This window comes from Rhagoletis pomonella, unplaced genomic scaffold, assembly GCF_013731165.1.
Source record: "Rhagoletis pomonella isolate Grant_MI unplaced genomic scaffold, Rhpom_1.0 Rhpom_scaffold_00006, whole genome shotgun sequence".
Classification (NCBI taxonomy): Eukaryota; Metazoa; Arthropoda; class Insecta; order Diptera; family Tephritidae; genus Rhagoletis; species Rhagoletis pomonella.
In genome coordinates, this window is record NW_023458560.1 from 52,216,305 (window position 1) to 52,231,867 (window position 15,563).

Below are 15,563 nucleotides of genomic sequence, written 5' to 3' on the forward strand. Positions count from 1 at the left end.
ATAAATTAAGTCGTTGGGCCGGATTCTTGTTTTCGTACGAAACGTAAATTTAAAATTTTTGTATAAAAAAATAATAGAAAAATTGAAAATTTTCGACTCGTACGAAAACAAGAATACGCCCCATTGTTTATCACCACAGTTCAGCGAAATTTTCCCAAAAGCTTTTCATTGTAATTTTATTCCAATTAACGCTTTTGATTGTCATAAATGAAATTAGCATTTTTGTCATTTGATGGAATATTTATTTATTTTTTTTATTGATATGAATCTCTTTTGTAAACAAATTTTATGCGCGCTGTCATAAAAACCGTGCCTGTTACCCCTACTTTATGCAAACAAATACATATTTACATGAATCTTTAGCATTAGTCTAAATGGCAAGTAGACATCGTTTTTAAAAAGTATTTTGACAGTTCATGGTAATAAAATATTTGCTCAAAGTCTAGTGCATAATCTAGTTTGAGCAACAAGACTCATTGGGAGTGGTTATAATTTCCTATTTGAGTATGGTTTGGGTGTGGTGCATGCCCTCTTCCAGATCGCAGACGTCGGCATACTTACGTTTACCTGGAAAAAGATATTGTTAAACTCTATACGTCCATTACTACTTCTCATGATTAAATATGTATCTAGTCTGTTACCTATATCTTATTAATCTTTCAACTTGTTCAGGGAAAGTAGGAGAATTTTGACACAGATTTATGATGCATTCAGATACAGGCGCCTGATCAGCACAAGGAGTAATAATTGACATAGAAATTCTTGCAGTATTGATAAATTATGGTTTTGGTGCGGGTTTTCGAAACTAAGTATTCTTTCCATTTCGTGTGCAAAGAAGCTTGATACAATTGGTTGCTGCCAAGAGGGTCCAGGTTCAATTACCATCAGACGGAACATAAAAAATTCCTTTTTTCTTTTAAATTCTTTTTTTTTTCTTCTTAAATACGAAAAAGCATCTATGCACTTCACAGTGACATATTTTATAACGTACATACTCAAATTAAAAACAAGTTGGGTTGGTGCTCTTTCATATGCGTATTTTTTTTAAATTTAGCACGTTTTTTTTTAATTCTAAAATTTTTTTCCCTCAGTGTATGTATGTATATCTAATTTACTCCTACATCAGACAGAAGGTTTTTATATTTAAAAAATAAAGTGTATATTTTTTCATTGTTGATAACCACATTAAATTTTTTTATTTCTGGCAACTTCGTCCAGATGGATGATGGCTTCGATGGCCGAAGGAGGGAGTACTGTTACTGGTTGTGAACCATGAAATACTTGTGCCGATCTCTTTTTAGAACATCTTTCCGATGCCTCTATAAATAGTACTTCGTAGTGACCTAGGATTCTGAGTAAAGCAAGTCTTCCATTGCCGAAATGGTTTGGAAGTAGCTACAGTACTGCCCAAGCCTTAAGAACAACACGGCTTTAACTATCGTCACGTCGAAAATGAAGCTTATAGTGTGGGCAATCAAGTTAGGTTTGGTTGGGTTTGTAGAAAGCAAATTCCCATCAGTTGCCCATCGTATTTAGTATTGCTTGCGCTTTCCTACAAACAGCCGTGAGAAATGGCCATAGGCTAAACCTTTGCATGCGGTGAAATAGAAAAAAATACCATTCAAAAATTGGTAAATTTATTGTGCTGTAAATTATACCACAAGATTTGAATCTGATTTTTTCTGACCAGCTTTCTAGCTTTCCCATATCTACTATTTCACTGACTTGATTTGTTTATTACGTTGCTAATTTTTCCAAAAGACTTCGAGGGGATTTTTTTGGTGCGCTTGCAAGTTAGCAATTTTGTGAAAAAATCCCCTTAACAAGAATAACCTTTCTAGATCACGAACGCCTTTAAATTAGCATCAGTAGTTCTAATTTGCGTAGCATTAGATTGCTATAGAGAAAGTAATATTTAAAGGTATTTCAACATTTATACTTGCCGGTTGTACTTTTAGCTACAACACGCCTCTACTATACGCCTCTGTGCTAATTAGAAGAATAAGAATCGGTTTTTCCCCACAATAGTGAAGGTAGACAGCGGAAAATTTGCTTAGGCTAAAAGTAAGTTAAGCATAAGTACCTATGCATGAGCACAAGGGCATCTATATGTATATATGTACATTCATACTAAGTATGCCCACATACCCAACAGGAAAGTAGTCGGAATCCATTCACAGTATTAAACATTTTAAGATACGCATAGTATGTATTTCCACAGGAGTTATGAAATTTTTTATATTTTAGGAATTCCGCTGCAATATTTGGGAACATATTATGACTCGTTTGATACAATTTCAAATTTTTTTTTACAGAATTTGTAAGCTTATATGTACTATATTTGTTACACGAGTTGATTTTTTGCAAAAACACATTTTTAAAACAAATTTTATATACATACATACAAGCAAATACCCAGCGTGCTTCACTGCGCCTTTAAAGTATTTTTGTGTTGTTTGACACTCGTATTGTAATACATATTTCATTTATTTGATCAATTAAATTTATTGAAATTTTTCAAACAGGTGGCAACCTCCTTCAGAAAATTTCCGCAGCAAACTTTCCTAAAGCTCTTCAGTTTGCTACCCATATTGCAATATTCAGTTTATCTTATCAATTAAATTAAATTAAAATTTTCAAACAGGTGGCAACCTTACACAAAAATATTTTCGGCTTGAAGTCTTTTTGAACCTCTTTCTTTTAATAGCCATATTGGATGTTGTCAATCTACTTAAACTGCAATTTTCAAACAGGTGGCAACGCTCTATTTTCTTCTTTATATATTTTAAGTTAGACCTCTAGAAATACATCGGTGTAAACTGCATTGAATTCCATGTATTAGTCGAGTGATTCGCGTTCCAATCATACAGACAGACAGACAGACATTATGTACAGATATCGGCCTCTTACAATTTTATTATATGTGTAGATAAAAAACTCGAGTTTATTTTTAAAACCGGTCCAATTAACGTAAATCTTAATATTTTTCCGAAATATTTTGGCAGCTGTCCTATAGTGTAATAAATGTTATTAATCCAATGGAAAAAAGTACCGATTTTTTTTTTATGGAGAGTAGTGCACCCTAATGTACATACATATGTAGACATATGTATGTATATGTATATTTATATAGGAAATTGCATTGAAAAAGCTTCAGTTCCTTAAACTGATATTAAAATTTTTTTCTGGTGGTTACTGCTACCAGACTAGTACCAATCTAACTAGTTTGCTCTGTAGTTAAGGGAAAATTCTTAATTTCGCTGCAGGGAAGCTGTTTTTTACTTCGAAATTAATTGCTCCACTACCCTTTCGTTCTCAACAATACTCGTATAAATATTATTTATGAATCAGCTGTTGTCGTTGTTATTGCTTTGATACAGCTGTTGCTATAATTGTATGGGACTACTCATAATAAATCCAACTAGATACCCGCATCAGTTTCCCCCTTTTGCCACCAACTCGCACTCAAAACAGGCCAATAAGATCACCGCCGTTTGAGGAATTTTCCATGATTCTGTGAACGTCGACGTTTACGACGCTGGCGAGAACGGCGAGTGAGTGAGTTTATATGTATGTATGTATGTAACTATTTAAATATGTATGCAAGTGCGTGTACATACATTCATACATATGTATGTATTAAGTTGGCTGTATATTTTTGTATGTTTGTATATAAATGCTTAAATGTATGTACTAGTAAGTAATTTATGTACAATCTGTTGATTGAGGAAATGACGGGCATTGTTTTGGTGTCAACGTTGTTTGCTGGGTGTTTTTATTTTTTTTTATTTTATCAGTAAGGTGGCGTGCGCTGAGAATAACCGCAATCAGCAATTGACTTGACATAAAAAAAAAATACCTAACTTCAATTTAATAAAATGATTAACCCTCGGCACCATTAAGAAAAAGTGGTCTCTCGTACCGAGAATGCGTTCCTAGAAATATGGAAAAGAAAATTTTTGTATGTAAATAATACATAAATACCAAAATCAGCATACTCTCTAGTCATCGGATGACGTTAATGGCGGGATATGGAAGTTTTAAAATAATTTATATTTAAAAGCAGAAAAAAAATGTTTCTTAATTTAAAAGCCATTTTTTTATCAAAAAGGTCGTGGAATTACCTTAACGGCGCAGCAGTGTTAAGAAGTTTAATGCTGAACATGAAATAGAAAACAAATAAAAACGGCAAATTGGTATTCAATAAAACAGACTTGTTTAATTTATAATCGCTTACAAGAACAGTTAGCCAATTTCAGTAACTAGCAAAAATTGTGGAAGTGAAACAGCAATTTTTAACAAAAAAATATTGCTAAAGCAATTCGAAAAGCGAAGCTCTCATTAATTGCGGCACTTCAGTGCACCACTGAAATCACTAGTTGTAACGAATCAACTTGCGCAAAGCTTACACGGTACACCGCCATACGGTAGATACTTAATCCACGCCACCATCTGTGCGGCCCCTCTTCGCTAGCCAACTTGGGTGAAATCAGCACACCTACGCAATCATTCTTCGTAATGAGCAAAGTACATACAAATATATGTATGTATGTACGTACATTAAGGTGGTACAAAAATACACAGCATCAAATTTTTGGAATTCGCTTGCTGTCACCCTTCAGAATTATAGAAAATAGCAAGTAAGAAGACATGTTTTATTTTTTTATTTTTTTTGGAATATGTGACCGCCCCGAAAGTGGTTCAAAACTGGAATTTATTCGAAATTCGCTGGAGCCTTCATTTCTCAATCAATTTAAATTAAAGCTCCGATTTTCGAATTATTGGTTTTTTGTATAACATTTTTTTTTTAGTGCAAAGTACAGAAAAAGTAGAAATTTTAAAGAAAATTGATTCCTGTTCCAGTTAATACATTTTTTTTTTAGTGCAAAGTACAGAAAAAGTAGAAATTTTAAAGAAAATTGATTCCTGTTCCAGTTAATAAATGTTACATAATAAAAAGTAGTTGAAAACAATTGTGGGGTTCCTCCAAAACAAAAAAAAAAAATTGCAAGAAAAATTTGAAATTTTATAAAAAAATTAAAAAAAAAAATAATTTTTTTTTGCAAGTTACAAGTGTCTAAGAGTTCACGTTGATTTTTAATAATATAACAAACCCTTCTATTACCCATTTAGCATGCAGATATGCTCGAAATGTTTGCGAAAAAAATATTAAAAATCGACGCGACCTCTTAGCCACTTGCAACGTGTACTTTGTTATACCAAAATTCCATGATATATAAATTTTTCTTAATACTAAAAAAATCCTAAACTTTGATGAAAATTTTTTTTAAAACATTTTAAGATTTTTTTGTTTGATATTTTTATTTATTTTTTTGTTTGTTTTAAAGGAACTCTACAATTGTTTTGAATCATTCTCTATTATGCGACATTTATTAACTGGACCAGGAGAATCGATTTTCTTCAAAATATCTACTTTTCTGCACTTTGCACTAAAAAAATTTTATAAAATCAAACAAAAATTCAAAAACCGGGCTCAACTGGTCTATTGCAAATTTTATAAGATTTCATTGAAAAACAAAAATAAAAAATTAATAAAATCGATGAAAAATGAAGGATCGAGTGAATTGTGAACACCGTGTATGGGAAAGCTCCCATAAGCGGACACAGATGGTCACCTACTTTTTGTCCGCCTATGAGAAATGTCCGCTTATGGGAATTTCGTAAAAAATAACATTAAAATTCAAATTTAAAATATTGAAATTTCGGGTTTCTAAATTAAAATAATATTTGATCTTCAATAGAGAGAAACAGCATGAAAAAAATAAATTCAAATTAATGGCGTTTTCTTTCCTACCGACAAATCTCATCGCCCGCGGCAACACTTTTTCTAGAAAATAATATATCTTTAAATATGGATGTACATATGTACAAGCGCAGAAGTCTAAATTTGACTGAAAAAAAAACAAAATTGACCGCTTGTTTTAGGGCCGGTTACTCAATGTCTGGTTACCACTAATCTCCAGTTAAACATATGTAGTTATCGACGTTACCGACTCCCTGTTGTATGCATAGAGTCGAAGACGTCGATAACGATGTTTAACCGTAGATTAGTGTTAACCAGACATTGAGTAACCGGCCCTTAGTGTCCGCGTCCGTTATTTGAATATTTTATGTTCTGAAAATAACGGTTATGCTATCGAAAATAATCCTAAAATATTGATTATTCTCGATCGAAAAAAAATAAATCATAAAAAAATTGTTAAATTTGATCGAAAAAGTTTAAATCTAATTTTAACGGTTAAATAATGATTTTTATTGTAAAGATCATAACCGTTCCGGTCACTGATTTATACGCAAAAAAATATATAACTTCCTTAAGCCGCTTCCATACCGGAATATTTAATTTTATTAATAAAAGCTAGTTTGAAGTTTAAATCAAAAATATTTTCAAAACACCAACGGTATTAAATTTCTTTGAATAAATTTTTTTACCAAGATGTTAACCCTCGTCAAAAAAGTTTTCAAAATAAGACCTTCTTAAACTTCTTACACTTATCACCCATTATATACCTCACTTGACTTATAAATGATATTGAATTCGACAATTTAAATAACTGGCAACCCTGTTAATAAATATTTACGTTATAATATTTTCTTAAACTTTTTTTCGCTTGGCAGAAGTGTTAAACAATTTCACTGAACTTATCAATTAAAATAAATTAAACTTTTTAAGAAGGTCGCATCCCACTTCAATTACGTAATACTTTATTTAACTCTATTTAAAATTGTCTGCAAAATAAATATTTTTAAATCTCTTTCGTTTGATATCGATATTGTAAAATTTCGTTTATTATTTCAATTGAATTTATATTTTTAAACGGATGGCATCCCACTTTAAATAGTTTCGAAATAAAGCCTTCTTAAACCTCTTCGGTTTGTAACCCATAATGTATTTAGTACTTCACTTTACTTATAACTAAAATTGAATTTTAATTTTACTTATAACTAAAATTGAATTTTGTTTTTGAAATAGGTGGCAACTTATTAATTAAAGGAATTAAATTTTTTAACCAGGTGGCATACCACTTCAAAAGAATTTCAAAATAGAGACTTCTTATACCTCTTCTGCTTGCCACTCACAAAAAAATACTTCATTTAACTTATGGTTAAAATTGAGATTTGCTACATATTTAAGCAGGTGGCATCCCTATTGAATTTTTTTCTTCAAAATAAAGCTTTTTAGATGTGTATAGGTTGATATTCATATTGTAAATTTTATTGATTAATTAATTTGAATTTAACTTTTTAATCGGGTGGCAATCGTTTTGTTAATCGGTATGCAAAATTTATATGCAAAGTATGTCTTGAGCTAAACCCGCCCACACCAATCCTTTTCAGGCACCTTGTGGGCAACGCGCCATAACAGCGTAGTCACTGCTCACTTTTTATATGATTCTATATTCCCCGCTGTTTCGAGTGAGATTGTGGGCATTGTGCTGGCAGGAAACAATGTACCTACTAAATTTCGTGAGATGTTCAGCAGACCTCTGTAGAGGGTCTCGAAAGTCCTCAAAAGAAGATAATTTGTTCGAATACCATATGAGATATGTACCCCTCTGCAGGGATACTGATAGTACCACGGGTCATAACAAAGGACTCCTTGAAGTTTTATTTGTTCAAAGATTCTTAAGGCTTATTTAGAATCCTATTCTAATAAGTGTTTTTGGGATCTGTCTGGTGTTTGACCGAATTCCCATGCTTTGGAAAAAATTTAGAGTAGTCTTCATTCTTAAACCGAGAAACGATGATTGCACATTAGCACAAAGCTGTAGGCATATTTTATGCTGAAGAGCCTGGAAACTACTTGCAATCGATCACAGATTTTGACTCAGAATTTCCTTAGTAATCACAAATATGCTTACCACAGCGGAAAATGCTGTGAATCATCTCTCTACACGACCTTAAAAAAGTATAAAATTCGGTCTGGAAGAGAGATAGAGCGTACACAAAGAAAGTCTTTGCTGATGTTAAGAGGACGTAAGACAACGTTACTTTTGCCTCTATCTACCCTGCTGCCATACGGCTTGGAGTAGATGAAACAATTATATAATTGAATTGAATTCACTCCATATCTTCTAGAAGGTTGCTGGAAAACAGACTTGGTATTAGCTCTTTCAACTATCGTTTATATGTATAGTCGATATGTAGCTTGCTGGACTAGGTTTCCAGTTTTCACTAAAACAGATATTTCCTAAAGGGTATACGCACATGTATATGTAGATATGTACTATGTGTATATGTACATATATGCTCGTTTTATATGCACAAACTTACCGACATATCTACTTACATATGTACATGTGCACACATATAGATAGGCGAGTGATTTCACCATAGCATAAAAAAGCGATCAGATCGCAGCGCAAACTCATTTTATTAATTTATTTATTGATTAAATTTACAGCAACAAAGCAATTGGCACTACCGCACATTGCGGGGCATAAATAATTTCAAAATATACAGGAAATCAAAGAATCAAAGTGTGAATGAATGAAATGAAAATGATGCAAAAATTTGAGAACATAAAAAAAAAATAAAAAAAAATAAAAAATAAATGAAATAAAATAAAAGCGAATTAATGAAATAAGAGCTAACATGCTGCCACTACGAAAACTTCAGGCCACTACAAACACACTGATTAGATAAATAATAGTTCAAACCTGCAGAGTAACTATTTAGTTCCACTTAGTACAATTACTTTGTAAGATAAGTTTACACAACGAACGTAGGCATTTATCTGCTTTACTGTACTCGCCATTCTAATCTCAAGAGTGTTGACAATGACTTAAGCATAAGAGAGTAAATAAAACTCCCCGACAAATAGATACATACATATGTATGTACATACACATGTGAGAAGTGTGAAGTTATTTTCTACAAGCTAGATACTCCTGCTATCGGGCAGATAACGCCTGTAGAGACGGCCAATAGCCGAGCTGAGAGCTGATAAGACGCTGAAAGATATATAAAAGTATATTTACAAAATAAACTTGTGAAATATATTTGGTTTCGGTCGAACACACACACCGATTAAGGTGAGGTGGAATCGATTCACCACTTCTTAAGTCAGTGCAAGCTCAATCCTTCGGGATAACGCTACTTCAATAGTTTGGGAGGGATAGCGTAGGTGAAAATATCGGAGCTCCATAGCTTCGTCGGATAGTAAATGGTTTAACATCCTTTCTATTGAAATTTGGAATAACCTCGGTTTGAAGGCTGTGCCTACTCCTGGCACTCGTAGTGGGCATTCACAATAGGCAAATCTATCACTGAGTGGAAATATGAGTTATTCGTTTGCGCCTTCCTAACCAAATAACCTATCGGTGAACACACTAATATCGAAAACGAAAAACTATCGCATTCGATATATTATAAATATGTAAAAATTTGCTCGTTGAAATAAAAAATAATAAATTTGTTTACATACAATTTTTGGTTTTGAAAAGAATATCGATAATACTTTTGATAAATTTGTCAAACTTTAAATGATTATGGGAAGCATCGAACATACATCGATCTGAGGCCGCAATAACGATATTCACAAAAAGAATAATGTCGATTACGGTACCTACAAATAAAAAATTTTGTTGATCTTGTTATTTACACGTCAATACTAATACCGATAAAATTATCGAAAGTGCTTGATAACAACAAAAAGTATCGATAACAAAAATGTATCGATTATGATTAATACGCTAGTAAAATATTTTGTTAAAAAAACGATATTTTTTCATAAAGAGGATCGATAAAATTGCGTTAACCATAAATATGACGAAAACGAAAGTACATACATATATCGATTGCAATGTGAAAGATGATAGAAAATATTCAGAACCGAAAAAAAAAAATATTTTATGGTATATTGTTGGTTTAGAAATAATATAGTTAACAGTGGCAATAAAAGTATCGAAAAGATATCGATAACAGCAAGAATATCGATAACAAAAACTAATCGATTACGATATCGAAAATAAATCGATTAATGTATTTAAAATATCGATTGAAAAACTGATTTTTGTAAAGGTACTGTACAATTTCCGGTCGATTATTTATGGTTTCGGAAAAATTATCGATAAAATACCGATAGAAAGTTATAGATAACTGCAAAGAAAGTATAGCCAATGCAATAACAACATCGATAAGTATAACATTTGGAAAGTACATAAAAATAAATAATTATCCTATTTCTACTACAGAAACGCCCACAATTTCCTTGAATCCTACATTTAAAAATTATCACTTTAAAAATCTTCCTTGACTCGTGGCTGCCAGCCAAACAAGCAACCGACCTTTCTTGTAAATGACAGCTGTCTATAGCAATAACCAATAACGCGTGCGCTGTGGTAATACGAGTAGCAACAACAACAACAACAACAATAGCAATGCACATCACACTCTGTCCCAGCAACAGACGCAATCATCACTTTGGCTTTGGTAGTTGTGCCCCTTCTGTTGTGCAACTTGTGCAAAGTTGTCATTGTGACTGACACGTTTCGCACGCTCGTGCAAAAAAGCTTAAGTAAGAAAAAAAAAATATTCTGTATCGCCGTGGCGCCTGCAACTTTAAGTGAATGAACTCGGTGGTGTAGCTGTGAATACATACTAAGAAAATTGCATAAATGTAAAGCACACGGAAAATATGAAAAGCGAAAGACAAGTAAAAAAGTAGCAACTACAACAAAAAGTTAAACAAAAAAAAAAAGTCAGTGAAAAAAGCATTTCAATAATGCAATACTTGACGGTAAGCGTGCGACATGTGGTCGCTTTGCTTGTGACTAGGGACCGTCGCGACGAGCCCTTGCTTACTTTCATTGCTTCACTGCAGCTTTGTCGGTTTGCGCTGACAGCGCAGAAAATTGCAAAATGCAATCATAAATGCTGTTGGAAAAGGAAGTGATAGTATTGCGAAAAAAGCGAAAAAGGGGTTAGCCTTTATTGATTTTGGTTTTACAGTGATGGTAAAGTAAAGTGGGGAATTAAACGAAGAAACACTTAGGGGAGTGCATTAAATTCTAGGAATTTCTGGGTTCAACTTTGAGTAATTTCGTGTGGTACTACTCTTCATTCATGCTATGCTCTTTTTCATTATTTTATATGAATATGATTTGCAATTAAAATGTCCTCTCCTCTACAAAAATTATCATAAACACCAGAAATCACATTTGAGTTTCATCACAGTCTCCGACCATTCTACCAAGTTGCTTTTACTAAATATGTATTAGTCTTTCAGCCAACTTTGGCGTATTTTGAAGTAACATACAACAAAATGGTACTGTGGTGGAAAAATAAATAGGGACACCACATTTTTTTTAAATTTTCCGTATTTTTCTTTCGTCTATTTAATATTTATTATTTTTTTTTTATAAAATTATAGGTCACTATCTAAGAAAAACCACATAAATTCATATTTCAAACTTTGTGCAAAAATTCTGCAAAATTGCATCTAAATTTTCATCTTTTAATAAGATTTTTTTTGAGTATGTAGTTTTATAATTCATTAAATTTTAGTAGTGAAGTGTAAGTTTTAAGTTGCTGAAAAATCGCGTTAATTTTTGGCAATTTTTTTAAGGCATTTTCTATCATTTCATTTCATTTCAAACTTGCTTTTTATTCTACTAAAATTTAATGGGCTATAAAACTGCATACACCAAAAAATTCAAAAAAAAAAACGCAATTTTGCAGAATTTTTATAATTTTTGCACAAAGTTTGAAATATGAATTTATATGGGTTTTGTTGGATAATGAGCTATTCTTTTATAAAAAATAGTAAATAATAAATAAACAAAATAAAAAAAGAAAAATTTGTTAAAACGTCGTGTCCCTATTTATTTGTCCACCACTGTAATGTTTTCTTTACGAAAAGTACAGCTAGCCACTTCAACCATTCGGTTGTCTACAGTGGCTTGATTGCTATCCACGCTGTCATTTGTGGTGGTTAACAAAGTTGTTTTCAGCTTTAAAGCTATAACCACCAGACCAATGTCTTCTACTTCCTTGTGCAAGCTTGTAAGGGTCACTCTAACAGACATAATAAATATAAAGGTTGCCGATGTAACTTTTATTTGCGTATCCGCATAGCATCGGTACAAAATATGTACTGTTTTTGTAATAAAGATTTCTTAAACGTCGTTTCGTTTGACATTCATCCATATTGTAATGTTTCATTAAATTAAAATTAACATACCTATAAACAGGTGGCAACGCTCTCAAACTAAAGCTCTTTTCAACATATTTCATTTGACATTCATACTATAATATTTCATAAAAGTAATTGATTCGTTTGATACTCAAATTAATATTCTTCGTATTACTTTTTAAATAAGCTAATTTTAACTTATTAAACTAGTGGCAACCCTTTAAAAAGTATTTTAGAAATAAATTGTTCCCAAACCGCTTTCGTTTGACACCTACATTGTTGCGACATTTAATTTAAATTATTTATTAATCGATTTAAAATGTTCAACAGGTGGCAACCGAATAAAAAAAAAATGTTCGAAATAAATCGTTTTGCAACCTTTTTCGCTCGACACCTATTTTGTTGTAATATTTTATTTAACTTACTAATTGATAGATTTTAGGTTTTTAAAAAACTGACAACTCTTTTTAAAAATATCCTACATGTTAATCCAGGTTACAAGCTATCCGTATACCAAATTTCATTGAAATCCGCGAAGGTGTTTTAGCGTGAAAAATTTTAATTTTTTAACAGGTGGCGACCCAATTAAAAACAATTTTTTTTTTTTAAATAAATCGATTTAGGACCCCCTACGTTCGATATTCATATTGTTGTAGTATTTTATCTAACTTATTAATTGATAGATTTTAAGTTTTTAAAAAGGTGGCAACACCCTTTAAAAATATCCTATATGTTAATCTAAGTTATATATAGCTTACACACACACACAGACTCACTTACACACTCACAAACTTTCAAATTTATGTTATTGGTAATATTTGAAAAACAAATTTAAATAACCGATCATTTTTTTAGCAATCAATCGATCAATTTCACTGCCTATCAATGCTCAATTTATATAATTATTTAGTTAACTCAATTTATTAAATTTAATTCGACCTTTCAATACATCGCTTCTGCGAACATTTACATTTCCGCATTACAAATTCATATTTACATATCTGTCTTTTCTATTTAATCGCACAAATATTTATAGAAAATATTTATTTGCATTTCAAATAATTTAATTTATGCCTACCAACTCATAAATATACAAACAAATGTATCAATCAGAATTTCCACGAACTGATTTTCATTTAGTTATTATATTTACACAAATGGACATAAATAATATTGAGTAGGTGTTGGGTGCGCTGGTTTTGTTTTTTTCCACCCGCCTTATAACGCAAATCATTACTGCAAATAATTGGCTCAGAAAAATCACATAAATGGAAATTTTTAACCGAAATGAAATGAAAACAATAACAATACTGCAAAATATGCGACTTTCCGTATAAACGGCCAATCAATCAGTCATTTATTGACACAACCAATATGTGTATGTATTTAAAATATCACGAAAATACTTTTCCAAAAAAAAAAAAAAAAAACAAACAAACGTAAACAAACAGCATAGAGTGGGTGGGTGTATGTACATAACTAATGTAAGTAAGTAAGCAGTAGACGCAACTAGCCAACTGACACGGAGTCATCAAAAGAGTTCGTCGTCGCTTCACATTTCGCCTCCACTGCTGCTGCCGCTGCGGCTGCCTCTTTCTGCTCGAATTTCTTATTCTGCGTCTTAAGTATTCCACTTTGTTTTGCTATCAATTCGTTAATCTGCTTTACTGGCTTGTTTATTTGTACAACTTTTCGGAAGTATGATACTCGTAGTGTCTACCCCCCTCTCATCAGCTCGTCCCGCCTCACTTGCAATTTACGAGCTACTCACTTACTTACGTACTTCCGTTTCAGTGCACAATTCTCAATTAAAACTTTTCACATTTGCTTCTATTTAAGTGCATCTTTGAATGGTTGCAAGTTGCAAGTGTTGCAACGCAGTTGTTCGTTTTAATTCGCTGAGTGTAAGCTGCCTGTTGTATGCATTTGGCCAGTTGCACTTGCCAACCCTTAACTAAGAGGCTAACTTATCAACTAATGAATGGTAATTGTCTGCAAGTTCTCCAGCGTTGCAAGATATATCAGCTTAATTGTGCCACACAACACCAGCAGAAACGGCTGCCACTATGGCTATATGCTGTGGCAGATGTATATATATGTTTGTAGCTCAGCACTCAAGGCAAAATAAATAACTTTGTTAGTTAAATCGATGCCAATGGAAAAGTTGATGAAGAAGTTGGTATAAAAGTTGCAAAATGTTCAATAATGTCGAATTGAATAGTTGACCTAAATTATTGGGATCTTTAAATAGCTTACTAAGTTTTTATCCGTTAGCCGTTATTAGGCTCTGCTTTAAATATGGTCAGGCCGCGATTTTAAATATGAAAACAGTGTGAAGTCTCTAAGCTTGATTAAGAAGATTAAGCTGCTGGGAAGAGGGCGATTCACTTCAGACCAGCTCTACTCTTGCGCTCGCAATAACAAGCATTGTGTTCGTATATATGTGTTGTTTTAGCGCCACTATTAAGCCCCGCCAATTTCGGTTTGTCCATCAATCGTTGGTCGTCAAGCCCAACTAACGGTAGGCCAAAGAAGAAGTGTCTTAGTTGAGTGAGATTGAGCTGACAAGTGAAGAGGTGGTTGGTTTCCTGCGGGGAGTCTCCAGATGCCGGACATTCACTTCGGGTATTAGGATCGAATCTGGATAAGAAGCTGTTGAGACGTCTACAGTATCCAGACCGCAACTGGGCCAAAGTAACGCCGGTCTCTCTTGGCAGTTGAAGCTCCGTGTCTGCTACAGGTGGTGATTGGGCTCCGATTACGGTATTTATAGGCCAGGAGTCGTCATATGTGTTAACCGACTCCCTATGAATGCCGTTGATCCCTCGTCGGGTCCAGTGGTTTGGTCGATTATGTCTGGATCGCATCCATGTATACGAATATGTACCCTTTGACGTGCCTGGGCTGAGGCTCCTTCTCAAGCAAGGGTTTGTTGGGGTGCTCACGTCTGTGACATCCCACCAGAAACTCCTTGCTGAGCTATGCAGTTGGTGCTCAGGCGACATCAGAGGGCATCCTGTCGCTGTCCGGAGTGCGGCATCCTTTCACGGCTGTCGCTTCGTCCCCGGCGACCAAACAGGCACAGCAAAGTTTCTTTGTCTTTGCCGCAGGTGCTGCCAGCGAGCGACTTGTGGACCTTATTGCGGCTCTGCAGTTTGTTGACAACTGCGGAGAGCAGGCTATCAAACCATAATGAGGCTTCTTTGGGGCCAGGCAATGTGCGAATTACGGTAGTAGCGGGGCCTCAAGTGCCTTCGCGACCGGATAAAGTCTCCTTTATTGTAGCTATACCTGGTCGTTGTATGCGTCGCAATAAGGCCAAAAAGGCTCGGGCTAGACGTTCGTTTTCAACTAGTACATCGGAATTCTAAAAAATTTCGGGCCCATCCTGGCCGGAACTGAACAT

The 15,563-nt window shown here is 33.5% G+C and overlaps 1 protein-coding gene across 4 annotated transcripts in view; it reads left to right on the forward strand.

Annotated features, from left to right (window-relative positions):
• LOC118740930 (dual 3',5'-cyclic-AMP and -GMP phosphodiesterase 11-like) overlaps positions 1-15,563 on the forward strand; it is a 307,854-nt gene that overhangs the window by 40,265 nt on the left and 252,026 nt on the right. The gene's annotated exons all lie outside the window — the stretch shown is intronic.